The sequence below is a fragment of the Nelumbo nucifera genome, chromosome 3 (genome assembly GCF_055504915.1).
Source record: "Nelumbo nucifera cultivar China Antique chromosome 3, China Antique-T2T, whole genome shotgun sequence".
NCBI lineage: Eukaryota > Viridiplantae > Streptophyta > Magnoliopsida > Proteales > Nelumbonaceae > Nelumbo > Nelumbo nucifera.
Window position 1 is genome coordinate 93,964,903 of NC_142651.1, and position 23,259 is coordinate 93,988,161.

A 23,259-nucleotide genomic window follows, 5' to 3' on the forward strand; every position below is an offset into this window, starting at 1 on the left:
ATGAAAGCAGGGACTTGGGAATTAGTGGATCTACTAGAAGGGAAAGGCACTGTTGGATGCAAGTGGGTGTTCACTGTGAAGCATAGGGAGGACGGGTCCATTGAAAGGTACAAGGCTAGACTGGTAGCAAAAGGGTTTACTCAAAAAGAAGGGATTGACTACAAAGAAACCTTTGCTCCGGTGGCAAAACTCAACACAATCCGAGTTCTATTATCATAAGCTGCAAATTTCTCATGGGAGCTACATCAGTTGGACGTGAAGAATGCTTTCTTGAATGGCGACCTGCATGAAGAGGTGTTCATGGATCCTCCACTAGGTTATGGGTTTGGGAAGAAGGTATGTAGACTGAAAAAGGCCCTATACGGCCTTAAGCAGTCCCCTCAAGCTTGGTTTGAGAAGCTATGTGGGGCCATGAAGAAAGGGGGTTACACTCAAAGTGGGGCAGATCATACCCTATTCATAAGGAAGAGAAATGGCAAACTTACAGCACTTATTGTCTATGTGGATGATATGGTAATTACAGGGAATAATCAGGAAGAGATTAAAAGACTAAAGGAGGTCTTGACTGCTGAATTTGAGATCAAAGACCTGGGCCAACTGAGATACTTTCTTGGGATTGAAGTTGCAAGATCCAAAGAGGGCATCTATATATGTCAGCAGAAATACATTCTTGATATTCTTCAAGAGACAGGCATGATGGGGTGTAGGCCAACAGATACTCCAATAGAACAGAATCATGGTCTACAGGAGTCAGTAGGAGAGGACTACCTTGATAAGGAAAGATACCAAAAGCTAGTGGGGAAGTTGATTTACCTGTCCCTCACTCGCCCTGACATTGCTTATGTTGTACATGTTGTCAGTCAGTTCATGCACACTCCTAAAATCCCTCACATGAAAGCTGTGGAAAGGATCCTCAGATATTTGAAGTCTTGCCCGGGGAAAGGGATTCTGTTCAGGAAAAACAGTAAAATTGAAGTTGAAGGATATACTGATGCAGATTGGGCTGGCTCTGTTGGGGACAAGAAGTCTACTTCTGGGTATTGCACCTTTGTTGGAGGAAATTTAGTTACATGGAGGAGTAAAAAACAGAATGTGGTTGCTAGATCTAGTGCAGAGGCCGAATATCGAGCTATGGCTCATGGTGTTGCTGAACTTTTATGGCTTAAGATCCTACTTGGTGAACTTGGAATTAAGATTGAGTGTCCTCTCAGGTTGTACTGTGACAACAAGGCTGCCATCAACATTGCAAATAACCCAGTGCAACATGATAGAATGAAACATATTGAGATAGACCGTCACTTTGTTAGAGAAATAATTGTCTCAGGAGAACTCTGCATCCCTTATACTCCCTCCAAGATGCAGATTGCAGATGTTCTGACTAAAGGGCTAGCTACAATGAAATTCGTGGACTTACTTGGCAAGCTAAACATGATTGACATCCATGCTTAGCTTGAGGGGGAGTGTTGGTTCGGTTGTCTTAATTTGTATGTTTATCTTTGTTGGGTCTTAAGTCATTAGTTATTGGGCCTTAGTTACTGGGCCTAATCTTATTTAGTGTTTATTTTGACTAGGTGTCCCATCACTAATCAGGGGCATTCTGGTCTATTTATGTAACATTATGTAATGTTCTTATATATAATAGATTAGGGCTGGCTGAGAACACTTCTGCCGCCCATCTCATATCTTCTTCTTCTTCTTCTCTTCTCATTCGACAGCTCTATTTCAGCAAACAAGATGGATTAGGAGATCAGCTAATAGCATAGCTGATGGTCTAGCTAAGCAAGGAGTTCAAAGGCAATCTATGTTCTGGGCTATGTTATAGCTAGTGGGATATCCTTTGGGTCCTTTGGGGCTTGTCTGAAACTAATGAATTTGTTTGTTGGGTTATCAAAGGCAATCTATGTTCTGGGCTATGTTATAGCTAGTGGGATATCCTTTGGGTCCTTTGGGGCTTGTCTGAAACTAATGAATTTGTTTGTTGGGTTTGTATTGTAATTAGTGGGGTTTCTGTGGAATTTTTGTCTACCCACAACTTCTTGTTGTACACATTCTTTTAATTCAATGAATCTTTTGTGTGTTGCTGATAAAAAATAATTATATATATATATATTATTTAATATAATTTAAATTTTATTTTTTTTCTCAAAGCTATTTGGATTTTTCTCTAAATACCTAGTTCTGTAGAGGCCCTTCTAGAAAGTTGGAAAGTCATGGGTATGACCAGAAAGGGTAGGATTTTGTGGAAAGAAATTCCTTTGGCAGTTCTGTGGTCAATTTGGAGGGAAAGAAATAGGAGGATTTTTTATCAAAAGCAGCTTCAAATTGAAAGGGTGATAAACTTAATTGTAGATGACCTTAGAGGGTGGCTGAGTACGAATTTGCTCTTTAAGGGGGATGTTCTGACCTCTTGTGTGGCTGTAAACTTTTTTGAGGATTCTTAAAGTTTTGTTCATTTGTACAGAAGCTTGTAAAGTGAGCAGATGTATTTGCACTTTCTACTTTTGATTAATATAAGTTTACTTTACCTTTTAAAAATTACTTAATATAAAAAAGAACTGTAAAAAGACCTGTAAACAGGTGTATCGGGGCCCAAAGATATGATATACCCCATATCGGGCATATCGTGTCAATACTTTGAACCTTGGACACCGGGCATTTAGATCAGACAGCCCTGTCAGTCCAGTCATCCATCCATAATTAGATTTTGTTCAAGGTTTAGTTGGGAAGAAAATGAATTTTATTTAAATAGTAGTTATAAACCAACATGCTATCTTATAGGCAATGCCCCCATGCTGTGATACACTACATATGAAATTGTTAACAACCTTTTGTCCTGTTTAACATGGACAGTCCACGCATCAATGCCATAGGCATCCACTCACCTAGATGTACCACAACAAGGTATTAACCAACCAATAAAGAGAGAAAAAAAAGGGGCCATAATATAATATAACATGTATAAAATGTTAAAAATGATAGCATCTATGTGTAGACATGTGAATTTTTAAGCCAAATAAGTGGACTTAACTTATATGACAGCCTCTGGATTAATATGGGCCTCCATGGGCCCAAGGCCCAAGTCTACATAAATATGTCTTGGTGGCCTAAGGATCCAAGTGTATTAAGTCCAATCTGGTCTATCTCCTATTGTAATAGGGTGGTCCCATTGGCAAGACCACTAACTCCTACATCATTGTGCATGTATGGGAATTAACCCTAACCCAATATCCCACTCACATGGGATTGGTTAGCAAAATGGGCTGAGGTGGCAGTCCTAATCTTTGGCTATAAATAGCCTTGCCTAGGAAGAGAAAGGGTGCCTTTTTCACAAACACACTACAAGAAGATCTCAGACACCAACACTAAAGGTTGCAAGGAACCACAAGCTCTTGCAAATTCCAACAACTACAAGATCAAGAGAGAAGAAAGAAGGGAAAAGCTTCTTCGTTCTCTACAACACACTTGGATTCAAGCTCTCCCAAGAAGATCAAGCCACCACAAAAGGGCCCTTCTTAGAGAAAGCATGCTTCACAGGCGATCAAGCGCGAAGCCTAGAGTGAAGAAATCTACATAAAATTGAATATACCAAATAAGTCCTTCTGAAGGGTTTCGTCAAAGGGGAAGAGAGGAATATGGTTCTGGAAGGGAAGTTTGTGGGTTCTACTCAATGGAGAAAAAGCCCAAGGGTGGAGGCAAAGGATTTTTTTGTTTGAAGAGCAAAAGATTGGCAACCAAACCTAATGTGGCTGAGGAAAATAGCGGAGAGATAGTGCTGTTAGAAGATTGAATCTAAGGAGCTCCTATTTGAGATGCAAGATGGGAGAATTTGTGGAGGTAGGCCGTTGGAAAAAAGCTTTGAAGATTGAATCTAAGGAGCTCCTATTTGAGGAACTAAGATTAAACGGTCAGCTGAGCTTGAAAATCAGGGAAGCAAAGAGAGGGATGGTGCTGTTAGAAGGTTTGGGGGTAATTGAAGGGTTCAAGGAGTTTGTGGAAGGTGCAAGTAACAAAGGCAAACAAAATAGTTGGAAAGAGCTTCTCTCAGAAACTGGAAGAAGGTTTGTTGTAGAGTGTAAGAGAAACCTTAAAGGTTATTTTATTTCTTTGACAGAATTTTTTGGCAAGGGTAGAAAGCAGATGGTCTGCTTCCCAGAAGGAAGGAAGAGTCAGGGCTGGAAGGCAGTTCATGGCGCCTTATGTGAACTGCTGCAACGCTTGGGTGCTAAAAGAGAAGTAATAGTAAAAAGGAAGATAAGCAGTTCTAATAGTATGGTGAGCAATAATAAGCAAGAGACTCTTTTAGTGATAGCTGGGGCAGGTAAATACAGAATGGGAGTAAACATACAGAGAGGTGATTGGGAAAGTAAACTGATAGTTAAAGCTTCAGCTCACATTCTAGACTGGAGGAAAGTTGCAGATCTGTTAACAGCAAGTTTAAAGTTGAAGAGCACATTTATATTAACACCTTTTGAGAAGGACAAAGCTTTGCTGGATCTGCTTGAGAATAGAGTAGAAACTGTTGAAGCCATGTGTGGAGGATCACTAGGAGGTGCCTTTTGGGGAGACCTTTGTTCAGCTTCCATTTTATTGAATGGAGTAAAACTTGAGGAGATTCCTCGGAAGATAGAGGTGCTAGTTGAAGGTCATTGCTACTCAGTGTGGCTGGCTTCATCCGTTGAATCGGTGCTCTGGAAAGAGGCTCGTAGGGAGGGAGATGAGAAGGTTGAAGAAGAAGAACTGCATGGCAAGAAAGGGTTGGAGGATTCAAACAAGAAAAGCACTTTCACTAAATTGGAAAAACAAATGATGGAGAAACAAAAGGGTAGCATTCAGGGGGTGGGATTTTCGCGTGTGGAAGCAGTGAACAGTCTGGAGGGTGGCAGGTCCTTTGCACAGGTTGTAACCGGCACCAATCTGACTTTTTTGAACAAGGAAAAGGGGTTGGTCCAAGGAAGAGCCGAACCTAGACCTGATAAAACCAAACCGAGCCTGGGGTTGGACGTGCATGACTTTCTTAAAAGTCACGTGAGCTTGCGGGTATTTAAGAATGGGCCAAAGCAAAAGCCCATGCAGACTGTTAGTGGTGTTATTAAAGGCCCAAACAGGTCAGCGGGCCCGACCCAGTTTGTTAAAAAGGCGCGTGAGCCTTTAATGAACCACGTGACTGGGGTTTCGACTAAGATAGACAACGTTAACGGTCTATCATCGTCCCCAATCGCGAGACAGGGGAGAATGCGCGCAGTGCCGGAAACCACAGAAGAAGCGGGCTTTACAGTGGGTTTCCCGACGAAGTTTGAAGGAGCTTAGATCCTTGCGATGCTCCTCAGAGAGGTCGAAGCCAAGTTTCGCTAGGGGAAGAACTAAAGAGAAAAAAGAGAAGATTGAAGGTTGGGTGCAGGGCAGTGAAGGCGATGATGAATCGGAGGACCTTTTTGTTGATGGCACTAGCATGGGCAGTGTAAACGACGAAGGTAGTTGTGCTGGAGGTGACATGGATGGGTGGAATATTGCAAGCTTATTTCAGGGTGAAGATGCAATCGGCTTATCTCATTCCCAAGACTACAGAGTGTGCAAGGATTACCAGAAGGGGCAAACCAGGACAACCGGAAGCAGAGCAGGAACACGCCATCTAGGGGTGAACCAGGGGTAGAGTGGAAAGATCACCAGGTTGACCAAAGGACAGAAGTACTTCCCAACCAACTCAGAGAGATAAATGTTTACCAACCTCTGGAACAAGAGAGGGAGGCCGGGAGCAGTCCTTTTCTAGCTTGTCCACCAGTCCCAAGTAACCATGTGATTTCGGTTTGTGCTACTAATATGTCTCGGCCCATGAATATGCAGCCGAGCTAGCAAGTGGGCTCTCCGAGGAGGGGGAGAGGGGAAGGTGCGGGAAGAAAGGTATAGGAGTGGAAAAGTGTGGGAAATCATTGAAAGAGTGTTTAAGGAAGTGGAAGGGAAGCTGATCTGGAGGAGGGAAGGGGGAGGAAGGAAGAGATGAGGGGTTAGTGGAGAGGAGGGAAAAGAATGAGGGTAGAGATGGAGAGGATTACGGGGAGAGAGCAGGGAAGGATGGAGGTAACATGAAAGGGAGGAAGGATGGAGAGGAAAGAACAGAGGTGGGACTAGAGGAGAGGAAGGAAGGGTAGGTGGACAGAGATGGAGGGGATTCTATAGGAAGGGTAGGGGTGGAGGACTTGGTGAGAGAAGACACGATAGCAGAATTTGTAGGGAAGTTGGGTTGTAGGCTGGGAGATTGGAATGAGTTGAAAGAAAGTTTACAGAACAGGAAGAAACAGATCATAACAAAGAAGAGGAGATTGAGTGAAATAGAAAGATTAAAGAGAGATGTAGAAGGAGACAAGAAGCTTAGGGTAAAAGGAGATAGAAGGAAAGGGGGAAAGTAGTGGGTAGGTGGCAAGGGGTTTTAAAAAAGAGAAGTGGAATGAAGATTCTTAGTTGGAATGTGAGGGGAATTGGGAGTGCAAAGAAGAGAGCAACAATAAAAGAGGTAATAAGACGGTATGACCCAGACATTGTGCTGTTGCAAGAGTCTAAGAGAATGGAATTTAATGACAAGTGGGCAAGGAGTGTATGGAAAGCCAGGGAGATTAGCTGGGTGGTGGCTCCATCGTGGGGTGCTTCTGGGGGGATTGTAACAATGTGGAAGAGGGATGTAGTTGAAGGTCTGGAGGGGTTGATCAGAAAGTACTCGGTTTCCATGAAGTTTAAGCAGCAAGAGGATGATTATATGTGGGTGCTCACAAATGTTTACAGACCGAATGACTACAGAGAGAGAAAGGTGTTGTGGGAGGAACTGGCTGATGTTAGAGGGTTGTGGGATGGGCCTTGGTGCATGGGTGGGGATTTCAATGTGATCAGATTCTCGAAGGAGTCCAATAAGGTTAACTAGAGGGTGACAAAAAGCATGAGGAAGTTAAACAGTTTTGTGGATGCCTTTGAGATTAAAGAGATTCCCCTAGCACATAAAGCATTTACATGGTCAAATCTCCAATCTAGACCCGTTTGCTCTAAGCTGGATAGATTCCTGTTCTCTTTGGATTGGGAAGAACATTGGGGAACCTTGGCTTCTAGAGCTCTCCCAAGGGTGACCTCGGGTCACTGGCCCATAGTGTTATGTAAGGAGTAAAGAAGGTGTGGAGGTCCTACCTCCTTTAGATTTGAAATTATGTGATTACTTCATCCAGGGTTTCCTAACAAAGTGAGGGAGTGGTAGCACGAGTGTAACCCGCTGGTGGAGTGGGAGGGGATGAGATTACATAAGAAACTACAATTCTTGAAAGCAAGAATCAAGGAGTGGAATTTGATGGAGTTCGGGAGGATAGGAGAAAGAAAGGGAGACCTGATGGATAAGATTGAAAGCCTTGACTCTAAAGAGGAAAGGGGAGAATTTGGAGAGGAAGACAATGATCTCAGGAGAGACTTGAGAAGATAGTTAGAGGACTGCCTGCACAAGGAGGAAATTAGCTGGAGGCAAAAATCTCGGTGTAAATGGTTGCAAGAGGGAGACAGAAACACTAGGTATTTCCACTCTCTAACAGATGGCAGGAGAAGAAAGAACTTTGTTTCCAAATTGGTAGTAGATGGAGTTGAGTTAGTACAACAAGAGGAGATTGCCAGGGCCTGTGTGGAGCACTTCAAATCTATTCTAAGAAGGCCTGTGAGTAGAAGGGTGTGGGTAGAAGGTTTGGATTGGCCAGATGTAGGGGTGGAGAACAAGAGAAGGTTGGAAAGAAGCTTTAATCCAGAAGAGATTAAAGAGGCTGTGTTTTCTATGGATAGAACAAAAGCTCCAGGGCCGGATGGGTTCACAATGGCTTTTTATCAGGATTGTTGGGATATCTTGAAAGATGATCTCTTGCGGGTGTTGAGGAGTTTTTCAGGAGAGGAATTGTCAATTCGGGTGTAGAACAAAAGCTCCAAGGCCGGATGGGTTCACAATGGCTTTTTATCAGGATTGTTGGGATATCTTGAAAGATGATCTCTTGCGGGTGTTGAGGAGTTTTTCAGGAGAGGAATTGTCAATCCGGGTGTGAACTCTACATTTATAGCCTTAATTCCAAAAAAGAAAGATGCATCCCACCTGAAGGATTTTAGGCCAATTAGCTTGGTTAATAGCTTGTATAAGATCATTGCAAAAGTGTTGTCTTTGAGGCTGAAGAAGGTACTGCCAGATATCATTGCACACTATCAAGGAGCTTTTGTGAGTGGAAGACAAATTACAGATCGGATTTTAATTGCTAATGAGAGTGTGGAGAACTTTAAGAGGGATAAGAAGGAAGTGGTCTATAAGCTGAACTTGGAAAAGGCTTATGACTTGGTGGACTGGGATTTCTTGAGGAAAGTTTTAACTAAATTCGGGTTTGGGGCTAGATGGTGTAAGTGGATCATGGGTTATGTCCGGAATTATCATTATTCAGTGCTAGTGAATGGGACAGTGGTACATTTCTTTCCATCCAGTAGGGGTATAAGACAAGGAGACCCCCTTTCTCCTTTCTTGTTCATTCTAATTGCAGAGGTTTTGGGGAAACTGATTCACAGAGCAGATTCTAGGAGGCTCATTAGAGGCTGGAGTGTTGGGAGGATGGAAACCCCCTCACTCACTTACAGTTTGTTGATGACACGATTCTGTTTTGTGAAGGCGGTAATGTGAGGTTTATTAGGAACTTAAAGTCGGTGATACAACTGTTTGAGCAAATGTTCAATTTGAAGGTTAACCTTGGAAAAAGCTGTGTAGTGGGGGTGAATTTGGAGGAGGGAGAGATCAGGGAGAGTGCTGAAGTGTTGGGGTGTGAAGTTTCGGGGTGGCCTTTGAACTACTTAGGGTTGCCATTAGGTGATAATCCCAAGAGAGAGAGTTTTTGGAACTCAGTGATGGAAAGGTTTGAAAAAAGACTAGTATCCTGGAAAAAGAACTACCTCTCTTGGTGGGAGAATTACACTACACTAGTATCCCAGTGAAGATTGCTAACAGTTTAGAGAAGCTAATGAGAGATTTCCTGTGGGAGCCGGGAGAGGAGAAGAGGGATCATAAAGTTAGCTAGGAGATAGTGTGTAGGAGTAAGTCATGTGGTGGTTTGGGGCTTGGGAGTATTAGGAGAAGGAATATGACTCTGTTGGGGAAGTGGTTGTGGAGGTTTCCTATGGAGAAGGAGAAGCTATGGGCTAGAATAGTGGCAAGTATACATGGGCTGGAGCACAATGGATGGGACGTTGGAATCAGAGCTAGGACCACAAGCAATTCTCCCTGGAAAGCCATTCATGACCTGCTACCAATTTTCTTCCCTAATATCAGGTATGAGTTGAATTCCGGTAACTCCATAAAATTTTGGGAACAAACCTAGGTGGGGAGCGCCCCTCTAAAGGATCAGTTTCCGTCTTTGTATGCTCTTCCTGATTTGAAAAATGAGCCGATCTCGTCTTTCACCACCCCGTCCTCTTCCACTTCTAGGATTGGGTGGAACTTGGGTCTAAGAAGGGATTTGAGGGACTCAGACTTCAACAATATTTCGAGCCTTATTGCACTTCTTGATAACGTTGTCTTAGACCCGCTAGGGCGGATTCTCCCTGGAAAGCCATTCATGACCTGCTACCAGTTTTCTTCCCTAATATCAGGTATGAGTTGAATTCCAGTAACTTCATAAAATTTTGGGAACAAACCTGGGTGGGGAGCGCCCCTCTAAAGGATCAGTTTCCGTCTTTGTATGCTCTTCCTGATTTGAAAAATGAGCCGATCTCGTCTTTCACCACCCCGTCCTCTTCCACTTCTGGGATTGGGTGGAACTTGGGTCTAAGAAGGGATTTGCGGGACTCAGACTTCAACAATATTTCGAGCCTTATTGCACTTCTTGATAACGTTGTCTTAGACCCCGCTAGGGCGGATTCTAGAATTTGGACACCTACCCCCAATGGCATTTTCTCTTGTGCTTCGTTCTTCAAAGTCTTAAGTCAGTCCACCAGTCCTACCCTTTCCCCTTTCCCTGTTGGTGAGGTTTGGTGCAGAGCTATACCCCCTAGGGTTGGTAGTTTTTGTTGGGAAGCCTATCTGGAAAGAATCAACACTGGTGATCTACCCCAAAAGAAGAGACCCAATACTTGCTTGTCACCTCAGTGGTGTGTTCTGTGTAAAGCAGATGGGGAGACTGGTTTTCACCTACTGGTGTCTTGTCACTTCGCCAGATCAATTTGGGATTGGGCTTTCTCCTTATTTGGATGCAGCTGGAATCCCCCATCAGACTTGTAGGGCCTTTTCTCCCCTTCCTTTTTCAGGTGGCGGATAAAAAGGGGAAGGACAGTGTGGAGAGGACTAAGGGCTGCAGTATGTTGGACACTGTGGAAAGAAAGAAACTCCAAGATATTCTTAGAAACTCAAAGAGGAGCAGCAAATCTGAGGGCTATCATACATAATAGAGCAGTACAGTGGCTGAAATCTTTGGAACTATTCACAGATTACACTATGGATGACATGTTGAGGAAGTGGAGTGAAATTGCAAATTGCATGTAGACCAAGTTAGTAATGAGTGTGGCTTGGACCCCCCCACCTAGTGGATTCTTGAAATTAAACTGTGATGGGTGTAGTAGGGGAAACCCGAGACAATCGGGGATCGGGGGTGTTTTTAGGGATGAAAATGGGGTCATCTCTGCTATGTTCTCAGGCTCAATTAGAGTGGGTGACTCCCTTAGAGTTGAGATCTTTGCAGTTATGGAAGGAGTCCGGAAAGCTAAGGAATTGAACATCAAGAAACTCATAATTGAAGGGGACTCAGAGGTTGTGATAGGGTGGCTGACTAAAGATCAAAATGATTTATGGAAGTACAATAATGAGAGGAGAAATTCAAGTGGCTGGTGCGGGAGATGGAAGTGAAGACATGTTGGATTAAAAGATCGGCTAATTCCCTAGCTGACGGTTTAGCTAAACAAGGGGCAGAAAGGGATTCATTGTTTTGGGCTAAGCTGTAACGTCAGTGTCTTTTTCTTTTTTCCTTCTTGAAGCTCTTTGTGACTCTTGGAAGATAAGTGTGTTTGTCTTCCACTTGTAAATTTTCTACTGATGAATTAATGAAAGTGTTATTGATCAAAAAAAAAAAAAGAGCAAAAGATTAAAGGTAAACCAGGCCTGAAGATAAGGGAGATGGAACTGGCGACAGTTCTTCTGGAGGGTTTAGACATAATAGAATGGGTCAAGGATTTTATTTCTGAAGCAGCTTCGAAAGGCAAGCAGCTTAACTGGACAAAGAAGGTTACAGAGACTGGTAGAAGGTATGTGATAGAATGTAGGAAGAATGCTAAGGGCTCATTCATAGCCCTATCAGAATTTTTTGCAAAGAACAGAAAACAACTAGTATGCTTTCCAAAAGGCAGAAACAGCAAAGGGTGGAAGGATGTGACTGCAGATCTTTAGGCTTTTTGGATTGCAAAGAAGCAAATGCTGAGGAAAATACGGGAAGGACTGAGGTGGGCGAGGAGTCCATCAAGACAGTGTTCAGTAATATCAATTTGGAGCAGGAGATGGTGATATGGCACAGAATAACAGCAACCCAACAGTGGTGGTAAATGCTAAAAAGGAACTCTGGGCCAGTAAATGGGTGTTGGTTGCAAAGAAAACTGTTACAGATTGGAAGAAGGTAGCAGATCTATTGATACATAAGTTCAATCTGAAGAAGATGTTTGTGTTAACCCCTTTTAACAGTTGCAAGGCTGTGATTGATTTCTGTGATAACAAGATGGAAATCACAGCTACAAATATTCAAGACAATCTGGGGTCTTTCACAATATTCAAATGGACACCAACTTCTAACTCAAAATCTTTCTGCATTGAGGATGGAGTAATAGTACGCCTGTTGGGTTGCCATTCCATCTATGGAACCATGAAGTAGCAGATTCTATTGCAGCCTTATGTGGAGCTCGGTTGGTAGGGGAGTTCTGGGATGATCTTCGATCAGCTGCCATACTTCTGAGTGGAGTAATACCAGAGGACATTCCAAGAAAAGTGTTGGTTAGGATCGAAGGTTTATTCATTCCAGTATGGCTGGCATCCTCCATTGAAGGTAATCTGTGGAAGGAAGCTCGCCAGGAAGAAGATGAGCAGGTGGAAATCAGGACTTTAGCTGGCAACTCAGGATTGGTTACCCAAAAAGCTTCTGAACCTTTCATGAAATTAGGCAAGCAGTGGGGGAACAGGCAAAAAGGTGAGGGCAGGCTGGCAAGTCAAAGCCATGAGACACAAGTTTCAGGTCTAAAGAAGGGCTGCTCTTTTGCTCAAGTAGTTGCTTCAGTTGCTAAAAGATCAGGCCCTTTTAATTTGAATTTTGCTTCCTTAAAAGGAAAAGAACAGGGTGTGACTGAGGGCTCTCTGTCAAGATTAGGAGTTGAGCCACTGGCTGAACCTGTAAACCAGTTGGAGGGGAAGTCCCACTTAAAATCTCATGTGACCAGTCATGTGAGTTCTGTTGGGCCTAATGCTCTTCTGTTATTAAAAGGCAGTAGTGGGCCTCTTAAGTCTGGACCATTACATTCTAATAAAGAAGCATGTGCCCCTTTAAACAGGCACGTCACTGGGGCAGGACCTCTTCTAGACGAAGGCAAAGGTCTACCTTTGTCTTCCTCAGTGCAGGCAGTTGCTGTAGCTTCTAACGGCTACTCTGTTAACAGCTCGATGAAATGGGTACCAGTGGAGAAGTCTGTTCGTTTCTCACCTGAGAGACAAAACCCTAGATGTTGGCGACATAATGAACCAGAGATGCAAGACCAGATAGTTTCAGAAGAGGAGGATTCTGACTATGAGACAGAATCCGTTGACACAACAATCATCGGCAGTGTGGAGTTGTAGGCTCCCAAGGATCCTCTCGAGGAGGGAAGTCTAAATACTGAACAACTCTTCTTGGAAGAGGAGACGTGTGAGTCCACTAGTGACGAGATTAGCAAATCACAGTTGATTGTGGGTGAAAGCCAGTTGGGAGCAGTTATTTTGAACCCTGTTCAAATGGAGAGCCTTTCATTGCCTCTCTTGGCCGCCAGGGAAGAGGAAATGTGGCCAATAAATTTGGAGGCTGCACAGGTTCCCTCTGTTCCTGCAAACAAGTTCCCCAATAGAGTGCAGTCAGAAATGGCTATCGATCTTGAGGGGCAGGACCTTCCTTTGCAGTTTTGCACAGAGACTCCAGATAGGAACAATCTATCAGAGGTTGTTTCTACCTGTAAGTTCGACAAAGAGTTGTCTGAACATGGTACACCCCAACAGATTGGTAAAACACAGGGAATGGATTCTGCCCACACTCACATCCTTGGAACTTCACTTTCTGACTCCCTCCTTTCAGCTCCCGTGGAACCAGGTATGCCTGTCCATTCGGTTTTAGATACTAACTTGGGTTCTTTGCCTGAAACAGGTTCTCTGGATTCCCAACTAGAAAAAACAGCCAGTAGTGGAAGGGGTGAAGGCCTCCATTTGGGGGAAGATGAGAGAGTTCTAGAGCTGACTAGGAGAAAGGAAGAGGAACTGGAAAGAATTTGGGACCAAATTTGTATGTTGTTGGAGGAATATAAACAAAAAGAGGAATCTCTAAACACAAATGCAGAAAAACTGAATCCTTCTGGATTTGAGAAAGGGGGTGAGAAGGTAGCAGCAGGTGAAGAGCCTTTGAAGACAATGAAGGGAAAGAAGGGTAAGAAAAAAACAAAAAAATCAGAAGTGGAGTGATTAATTTCGGATATTGAGGGGGACATTTAATTTAGTGGGAGAGGGGAGAGAAGGAAGGGATCCAATTAGTGGGGGAGAGTGACTGAAGTGGGTCTTCTATATGTGTTGCCAATGAAAATAGTTAGTTGGAATGTGAGGGGGCTTAAAAGTGCTAGCAAAAGAAGGCTAATAAAGGACTTGTTGAGAAGGTGGTAGATAGAAGGTGGGCAAGAAGTGTTTGGAAGATTAGAGTGAGATGGATTTATGCACCTTCTTGGTGTGCCTCGGGGGGGCTAGTCACGTTCTGGAAAGAAGATGTGGTGGAAGCTCTGGAGGAATTAATAGGTAATTTCTCAATTTCTCTGAAATTCACGAATCTGGGGGATGGCTCTGTGTGGGTACTAACAAATGTGTATGGGCCCAACAACTACAGAGAGAGAAATGAGTTTTTGGATGAGCTTTATGCAATAAAAGGTTTATGGGAAGGCCCTTAGTGTTTGGGTGGGGATTTTAATGTAATTAGATTTACAGAGGAATCAAATATTCCCCAACAAACAATTACAACCAGTATGAAGAAGTTCAATGACTTAATCAATCTTTGTGAGCTAAAGGAATTCCCATTACTCCAAGCCATCTTTACTTGGACTAACTTCTAGGAAAACCCAACCTGCTCAAAGCTGGACCATTTTCTTTTTAATGTAGCATGGGAAAATCTTTGGAGGGGTTTGGTGACAAAAGCCTTACCTAGAATCACTTTTGATCACTGCCCTATTATGTTAGGACAGGAACAATTAGGTGGTGGGCCTAGGCCTTTTAGATTTGAGAACATGTGGTTGACACACCCAGATTTTGTAAAGAAGGTTGGGGAATGGTGGAGTGAGGAATTGAGGGGTGTAAAATGGAAAAGAGTGTGATTCCATAAAAAACTGAAAATGTTGAGGGCCAAAATAAAAGAGTGGAACAGAGATCAGTTTGGGAGAATAGAGGAGCACAAATCCAATTTAATGTCAAGCATTGGGGCTTTGGATGAGAAGGAAGCCCAAAGAACAATGAATGAACATGAGAGAGAGTCAAGATGGAAACTAAAAAAAGAATTGGAAGAAGTGCTCCAAGAGGAAATCTCTTGGAGGCAAAAGTCAAGGCATAGATGGATCAAGGAAGGTGATGGGAATACCAAATATTTTCATGCTTTGGCCAATGGGAGGCGGAGAAAAAATGTTGTGACCAAATTAGAAATTGATGGTGAAATCTTCTCCTCTCAAGAAGAGATAGAAAGGATTTTTGTGGATCACTTCAGGTCAAGGATGGGAGGACCTCTAAACATTAGAGAGAGGCTGGAAAGATTAGAGTGGCCAAGGCTAGACGATAACATGTCAGGGTGGCTGGAAAGGAACTTTGAAAAAAAAATCAAACAAGCGGTGTTCTCTATGGATAGATCAAAGGCACCAGGTCCGGATGGTTTCACCATGGCCTTTTACCAAGATTGTTGGAGAATAATTAAGGAGGATCTGGTTGAGGTTTTCAAGGAGTTTGAAGAGAGACATGTGATTAGCCCTAGAATAAATGCCACTTTTTTAGCTCTCATTCCGAAAAAGATTGATGCTAAACACCCAAAAGACTACATGCCCATTAGTTTGGTGACAAGCATCTATAAAATTTTGGCAAAGGTGCTATCCTTAATGATCAAAGTGGTCTTACCATCTATCATTAGTCAAGCTCAATGAGCCTTCATACAAGGTAGGCAGATAACCGAGCAAATCCTAATAGTAAACGAGTGTGTAGAGGATATGAGGAAATCAGGGGCCCAGGCTTTGCTTGCAAGTTGGATCTTGAGAAGGCATATGATATGGTGGACTGGAGTTTCCTTTTAGAGATACTTAGGACTTGTGGGTTTGGGGATGGTGCTTATGGATGATTGGTTGCCTCACTTCGGTTCATTACTCTGTGCTAGTGAATGGAGTGGTAAAGGATTTCTTTCCAGCCTACAAAGGCTTGAGACAGGGTGATCCTCTTTCTCCTTTTCTGTTTACTTTGGTGGCGGATGTGTTGAGTAGATTGATATCAAAAGCAGATAGGGAGGGGGTAATAGGTGATTTGTTATGGGCCCGCGAATAGGATCTCGTCACGGGTCAGTCCACGGGAAAACCCTCTTGCTTTCCCTTGTCCCTCCTTTTTCTTGAGGTACCTATCTTGGCACCTTGATGGTGATTTGTTCAAGAGATCACCAACTCTCCTTACTCTCTTCTTGATTGAATATTCGATGCCTTTATTGAATAATAGCAGCTCCTTAAATAGGAGATTACAAGAGGTAAAATCCTACTTTTAGGAAGACTCCTTGTTAATTTAGGAAGACTCCCTACTACTCTATCCTATTAAACTGATAAGATAAGATAAGACTTCCTTAATCTATCCTACTGAACTGATAAGATAAGATAAGACTCCCTACTAATCCATACTACTGAACTGATAAGATAAGAACACTGAATAGATAAGACTCCTACTAATCCCTACTACTGAAAGCAGATAAGATAAGATAAGAATACTGAATAGATAAGATAGGATGAGACACTAAATTACTGCTGCTGAGAACACTAAATTGCTGCTACTGCTGCCGGCGTCCACATCATTACTCCCCTCCTGGACTACGAGCTTGTCCTCAAGCTCGAATTCAGGATAGGTGTCTTGAAACACAATCAAAGGAATCCCGGATAGGTGGAATGATTTTGCCCTCCTGGATCGGGTTCCAATGAAGAGGGTTCATCCTCAAACAGCTGCAGTGAGATACCAAGATTTGACCATGCATAGCTGCATTCTTTGCCGCGGGCAACTGCAGCCTTAAGGTACTTCTGAGATGTCTTGAACTGTAAAGTACAAAGATTGTGAAGGCCAAGCTGGTGCCACTAAACTGCGTCATCTGGATCCTCTTCTATTGCCTGCTTTAGTGCGTACAGAGCTCGCTGAGCCTTGTGAACCATGGCAAGTCCTGCCCATGCTATCCGAAGCTCAATTGTTGCAGAGTCCCCTTCTCTGAGTATTGAAGCCATTTCATTCGCAGCCCATGAAAGTTGTTCAGTGGGATCCTGAGACCTTTCTGCATCCTTGATACGATGAAGCGCAACAACATATTGAGTTGACATGCAATTAGGCTCCAGTTTTGCTACCTTCTCCAAGCACTTTCCAGCACTTCTATGATCACCAGCCAAATAGTATGCATTAGCAAGATTCACCCAGATATGTGCAGCCCTAGGATCTGATCTGACTGCAGCTAACAAACACTCTTTTGCAACATTTGCAGTCGCAACATGAGGCATACAAGCTCCTTCACCAGCGATGACGACCTTGGAGTAGTTGCTCTTATTCTTCTTTGAACTCTCGTCGATGGAATCCTCGATGACACCGGATTCCTACTTAATTGGAACATTCTAGGTGTTGCTAACATGCGCTAGGGCAACGACCTGCTACTCGCCGGACAATTCTGCCATGTCTGGTCGGCGGCCGATTGTGGTTGTAGCTCCTTCCGGGTTCCTTTCCTTGCTGGAAAAGTACAACTCCATCAAGCGCCTTAATTCTCAAACGTCGTCCTTGATCTCGCGCACCTCCTTGCTGTTTTCCACAAGTTTGTGCTCCAGATCATGAACACTAGACGTCAATCGCTCAAAGTCACCCATGACGCCTTGCTTTGATACCAAAATGTTATGGGCCCGCGAATAGGATCTCGTCACGGATCGGTCCACGGGAAAACCCTCTTGCTTTCCCTTGTCCCTCCCTTTTCTTGAGGTACCTATCTTGGCGCCTTGATGGTGATTTGTTCAAGAGATCACCAACTCTCCTTACTCTCTTCTTGACTGAATATTCGATGCCTTTGTTGAATAATAGCAGCTCCTTAAATAGGAGATTACAAGAGGTAGAATCCTACTTTTAAGAAGATTCCTTGTTAATTTAGGAAGACTCCCTACTACTCTATCCTATTAAACTGATAAGATAAGATTGAACTGATAAGATAAGATAAGACTTCCTTAATCTATCCTACTGAACTGATAAGATAAGATAAGACTCCCTACTAATCCATACTACTAAACTGATAAGATAAGAATGCTGAATAGATAAGACTCCTACTAATCCCTACTACTGAAAGCAGATAAGATAAGAATACTGAATAGATAAGATAGGATGAGACACTAAATTACTGCTGCTGAGAACACTAAATTACTACCGTTGTTGCCGGCGTCCACATCATGGTTGGAAGATCAGAAGGAATAATGTCTCTGTAACTAATCTCCAGTTTGCAGATGACATTATTATTTTTTGTGAGGGAAGTAAGCCAAGAAGAGTGGGAAACCTTAAGGAGCTAATATTACACTTTGAGAGAGTTTCCAATTTAAAGATCAACTCTGAAAAAAGTTGTGTGGTAGGGGTCAATCTGGATGACAATGAAGTTGAGTCTATTGCTAACTCTTTGGACTGCTCTATTTCTTCTTGTCCCTTGACCTATTTGGATTTACCTTTAGGTGGGAATCTTAGGGAAAGTAGATTTTGGTACCTAGTTGTTGAGAAATTTGAAAGAAAGTTGGCAGCTTGGAAAAAGAATTATACCACTATGGGAAGAAGGGTAACTTTGATTAAGGTTGCACTTGCCAATTTACCGGTCTATTACCTCTCTGCATTTAGGATCCCCCGTAGGGAGGTTAGGAAATTAGAAAAAATGATGAGAGATTTCCTTTGAGAACCAGGGGAGGAGAAAAAGGACCACCTTAGTTAATTGGGAGACAGTTTGTTGGAGTAAGAGGCAGGGGATCTGGGATTAGGGAATTTGGTCTTAAAAAATGAAGCTTTATTGGGAAAGTGGCTATGGAGATGGCCTTTGGAAAGAGAAAGTTTGTGGCACAGGGTTGTGCTTAGTATTCATGGTTGTTCTGTCTCTGGTTGGGATGTTGGGGTATCTCATCGGGCTACCCAAACAACACCGTGGAAGGCAACACATGGCGTCCTCCCCAAGTTCCTTCATTTTGTAAGGTATGATACGTGCTCTGGAAATTTGGTTCTTTTTTGGGAAGACACTCGGGTGGCTAATCAACCTCTAAAAGACCAATTTCTTTCTCTGTATGCCCTTTCCCTTTATAAAAAGGAGGTTATCTCTGTCCTTACTCCTCCAGCTTTACCTTTATCCTCAAGTTGGGACTTTGGTTTTCGTAGGGGCTCAAGGGAGGAGGAGCTTGCTTGTGTTACTGAACTTCTATCCATTCTAGAGAGTGCTTGTCTGGACCCCTCTTCCCCTGATAAAAGGGTGTGGACTCCTATCCCAAAAGGTTCTTTCACTTGTGCATCCTTCTTCAAATCCCTTTGTTTGAGCACTTCTTTTAAGCCTTTCCCAATGAAAGAAGTTTGGACAAAGCCTGTGCCCCCCAAAATTGTTGTTTTCTGCTAGGAAGTATACCTTGGTAAGATCAATACTTTGGAGAACTTACAAAGGAAAAAGCCTTTTATTTGTTTGTCCCCAAATTAGTGTGTAATGTGCAATTCTCATAGTGAGGACTGTTACCACTTACTGGTTTCTTGTTCCTTTTCTACAGCTCTTTGGGATTGGATGTTTGTTTTGTTTGGATGTAGGTGGAACCAACCAACAGAGGTAAAATCATTATTCGCACCAACCACCTTTGTTTGCCTAACAAAAAGAGGAAGGAGTATGTAGAGATGTTTCAAAGCAGCCACCTTATGGACAATTTGGGAAGAAAGAAACGCTAGAATTTTCCAAGATAAAGAGAGGTTCATGACAGAAGTGAAGGAATGTATCTTAACCAGGACTATCCATTGGCTGAAATCCTTGGATTCTTTCAGCTCTTTTTCATTTGATGATATCTGGAGAAATTGGACCACAGTTGCACACACTTCAGTTAGAAAACCAGAGCCACTACAGTTTGGGTAACTCCCCCATAAGGTTTTTCTAAACTGAATTTTGACGGTAGCAGCCAGGGTAATCCAGGACCATCTGGCATTAAAGGAGTTTTGAGGAATGAAAATGGAAACATCATATCCTTTTTCTTAGGCCCGATAGGGATAGGGGACTCTACAAGAGCTGAGATTTTGGCTGCAGTACAAGGAATTCAGATTGCTAATCAACTAGGAGTGGAAAACCTATTGATTGAAGGGGATTCTAAGGTGATTGTGGGCTAGTTGTCAAATCCAGACTCAGTTGTTTGGAGTTATAGGGATCTCATCAAAAAAGTTAAATGGTTAACAAGGCACATAACTTTTGGCTCATCATCTTGCTAAACAGGGATCTACTAGGGACAATTTATTTTGGGCAGCATTGTAATTTTATTTCTGATCTCTTGTAACGGTTAGGGGAGGCTGCATCTCATGCCTCTCCAAGGGCTTCTTGTAAAATCTATTTCCTTTTGGTTAATGAAATCATTTTCAATTATCAAAAAAACAAAAGAAATCTACATAAAATCTCCAAAAGCACCAAAATCAAGGAAATCTACATCAATACTTCAAGAAGTACGAGAAACACACCAACAGTCCTCGTCTTCACCGAATTCGACTGTTAATTAGAGGTTACTCACGTCATCGAGCAAAAATCAAAGAGTTCATTCCCTTGTGTATTTTCTTTATTACAAATTTATTTTTATAATTTGTCTCCATATTTTGTGTTAATCAAATACACGAAATTTGTGTCGACACTATGCTAATGTATGGATCATTAATGAGTTATCAAATGGGCTATGTCATTTTGATCCAAAAGCATCAAAAGAGAACACGGGTGGATGCTCATCAGAAAATAAGGGGTAAAGTCCGACTCCTCTTCTCTACCTGCTCCATTCTGAGTAGAATGCAAACATAGTCACTTGAAGCCAAGCTATTTCTTGGAAAAGAGACTGTATGGAGATAATTTTGGCTTCCAGACTTCATAAAAGCAAAAAAATAAAATAAAAAAAGGAGGGCAATTGATATCAAAGAGTTGGAAAGAAAACGATCTCTGTACCAAACAGCAAATTTTCTTTCCGTACTTCCCCGCCCTAACCATTCATCTCTCACATCTATCCTTCTATGTGTCAAAACTGCTACCTAGAATAATGTCAGAAATAGTTACGACCACTAAAGAATTTTCCGTCAAAGCTAATAGTTTTTTCTTTTTTCTTTTTTTTTATAGATATTCGTCAAAGCTATTAGTTGTAGATACTAGATAGAAAAGCCCAAATTCAACTAAAAGCCTAATCTATAAGGGGAGGAAGATGGTAGGTTCAGCACGAACGAACAGAGTTTGGCACCTCCTGAGAAATGTGGAAAGGTGGAAAGGTCTCATTGAAACCCATTTCAAATATGAGAGTAATAAAGAATGACAAATAAAAGATATATATAACTGAACAATATGAATGAAAAGACAAAACCGAATGATCCAACTCTCCGAAATCAAAAACTGAACACTCCAATCCCACAATTCAAAACACCCGTCGCAGCAGGAACGCGAACGTCTTTATACCGAAAAATATACGGTGCTTTCTTATCTATTCAGAAAGAGAAAATGAAAAGACGAAGAATATGAAAGGGATTTCGTTCTAGACGGATGGATTAAAACGATTAAAGGGAACGAATCCCCCTGTTTTCGAATTGAAAAGATAGGATGAAGAAGATAAGATTATATCAACTAAAGAAAAATAAATAAAAGCAAATATAATAAATCTCTTCAGATGAGTCCAAATTCATACCTCAGAGCTTGTCAACTCCAGTGCGTACGTCCCCAATTAGCCGTTTCTTTGCTTCAACTCCAGTGTAGACAAGAGAACTACACAGAACGATCACATTATCTCAGATCTGAGAAAAAAAAACCCATAAAAATTGCATAGATAGGATCGTCTATGCCAGATCTATCATCCACCTACCTCCGACGACCTTCGCGCCTTTTCCAGGAACAACCGATCAGAGATGAGGCGCCGCAGCTGCAAGGGTTTTAGAGACGGGATAGGCGAGGTGAGAAAAAATGGAGTAAACTAATAAGTATTAACCAAACTATCTCCCTTCGATTTCCTTTTTCTCTTCTCTGATTGTAATTGGGATTTGGGAGGTGATTTCAGCGTCCCTCATTGCCGTTTACTCGTTACTTCGGATTATTTCAGAACAACTTTTTTTTTTTACTTTTTTGTTTTTTAACCTTTCTCATTTTTTTAACGGTCAAACCACCAAACATGACATTTTCTTTCTTGGTAGACTAGAATATGGGATATGGAAAAATCAATTGTGTGGGAAAGATATGGTATGGAAAGAGTTTTGACCAATCAAAACTCACCCATGAATTTTGATAAATAACACGTGATTGGCTATTGATTCTTGTTTATTGATCAATTGTTTTTCAGATATTATATCTTTTTTATAGGCATCAAACAAGCAAATAAAATAAAGTTTAGAAACAAAAACATCTGCATTGGTGACCCATGTTAGCCAAACGATCTACCGTGAAGTTTGCTTCTCCGAATATGTGATTGTAGGGTATGTTGCTGTTGAAACAAGCAGGAATATCTTGGCATTCTACCATTAGATTGCTAACATTCCATTCCATGGAGGATACACATGAGCCCTAGGAGAATTTGCAAGTGACCTTACGGGCTCCTACTATAGCCCAAGCCTCAGCCTCATTGATAGAAAAAGAACAGCGTAATCGACGCTTTAATGGCCTTATAAACCTCAAGGAATATAAAAAGAATTAAAATTTATAAATGATAAAAATAACATATGATATTTCGAGATAAAAGGCTTTTAGCATTCAATGAAATTATAATTAATCAACAAACGACCATAAACTTTTTATATTTCAAATTTCAAGATTCAAAATTATTAAATTTTTTAAATGACCAATGTTTTAGATTATCAAAAGTTATTAGGGTTGTTCATAAGAAGGCCCAACCCGATCAAACTGATCAATCTGGACCGACCCAACCCGAATCAGTCGGGTTATCTTCAGCACCGATCGGTTTTGGGTTGTAAAACATCATAAACCATCAGGGTCGGTTTCGGTTTTCACACAAGAAAACCGAAACCGACTAATTGTCCATTTATGAAGTTTGAATTAATTAAGCCCCCATAACTAATTGTCCCTCTTCAAATCTATTACATTGGCTAGGTTAATGATTGTAATTAACTGTCCTGAAATCTCTCTACAAAATTCACCCAAATCACAATTAATACAATTAAACTTCAAAATGAATATAATCAAAGGGATAGGTTGGTGGTTTTGGAGATAAAACTTAATTACTGAAAAGATATATAACATATATACCTCTATAATAGGCATATTATTATACATGGGTTTTGCTCTTTTTCTCCTCTCCAAAGTCCAAACTGTGGACTAGAAGTATATCCTGTTTATCAAAAACAAGGCTTTTCCCGCGTTAACTACCTCACATGCTGTGGTGCCACAGTCCCCATATATATATTGTAGTTGAGTTTCTGTCAAGCATGGTTGAACTTAGAGCTGAAACTGACTCAAACCGACCCAACCCGATTCAAACCGACTAGGTCAGTTTTGCTTAACACTGGGTCGGTTTCGATTTCAAGTTCAGGTAACCCGACCA

At 41.9% G+C, this 23,259-nt stretch overlaps 1 pseudogene across 2 annotated transcripts in view; it reads right to left on the reverse strand.

The window, feature by feature from the left end:
• The window catches only part of LOC104586580 (26S proteasome non-ATPase regulatory subunit 11 homolog pseudogene), a 33,240-nt pseudogene extending 11,327 nt beyond the window's left edge, over positions 1-21,913 (reverse strand). The window contains exons 1-2 of one of the 2 annotated variants that reach the window (XR_016083741.1): positions 21,574-21,913; positions 21,400-21,476 (exon numbers count right to left, since the gene is read on the reverse strand). The product of XR_016083741.1 is annotated as a 26S proteasome non-ATPase regulatory subunit 11 homolog pseudogene, transcript variant X1 (transcript). The remainder of the gene's footprint in view (positions 1-21,399; positions 21,477-21,573) is intronic. The other variant, XR_016083742.1, reaches the window with a different exon arrangement.
• Positions 21,914-23,259: the final 1,346 nt, after the last annotated feature.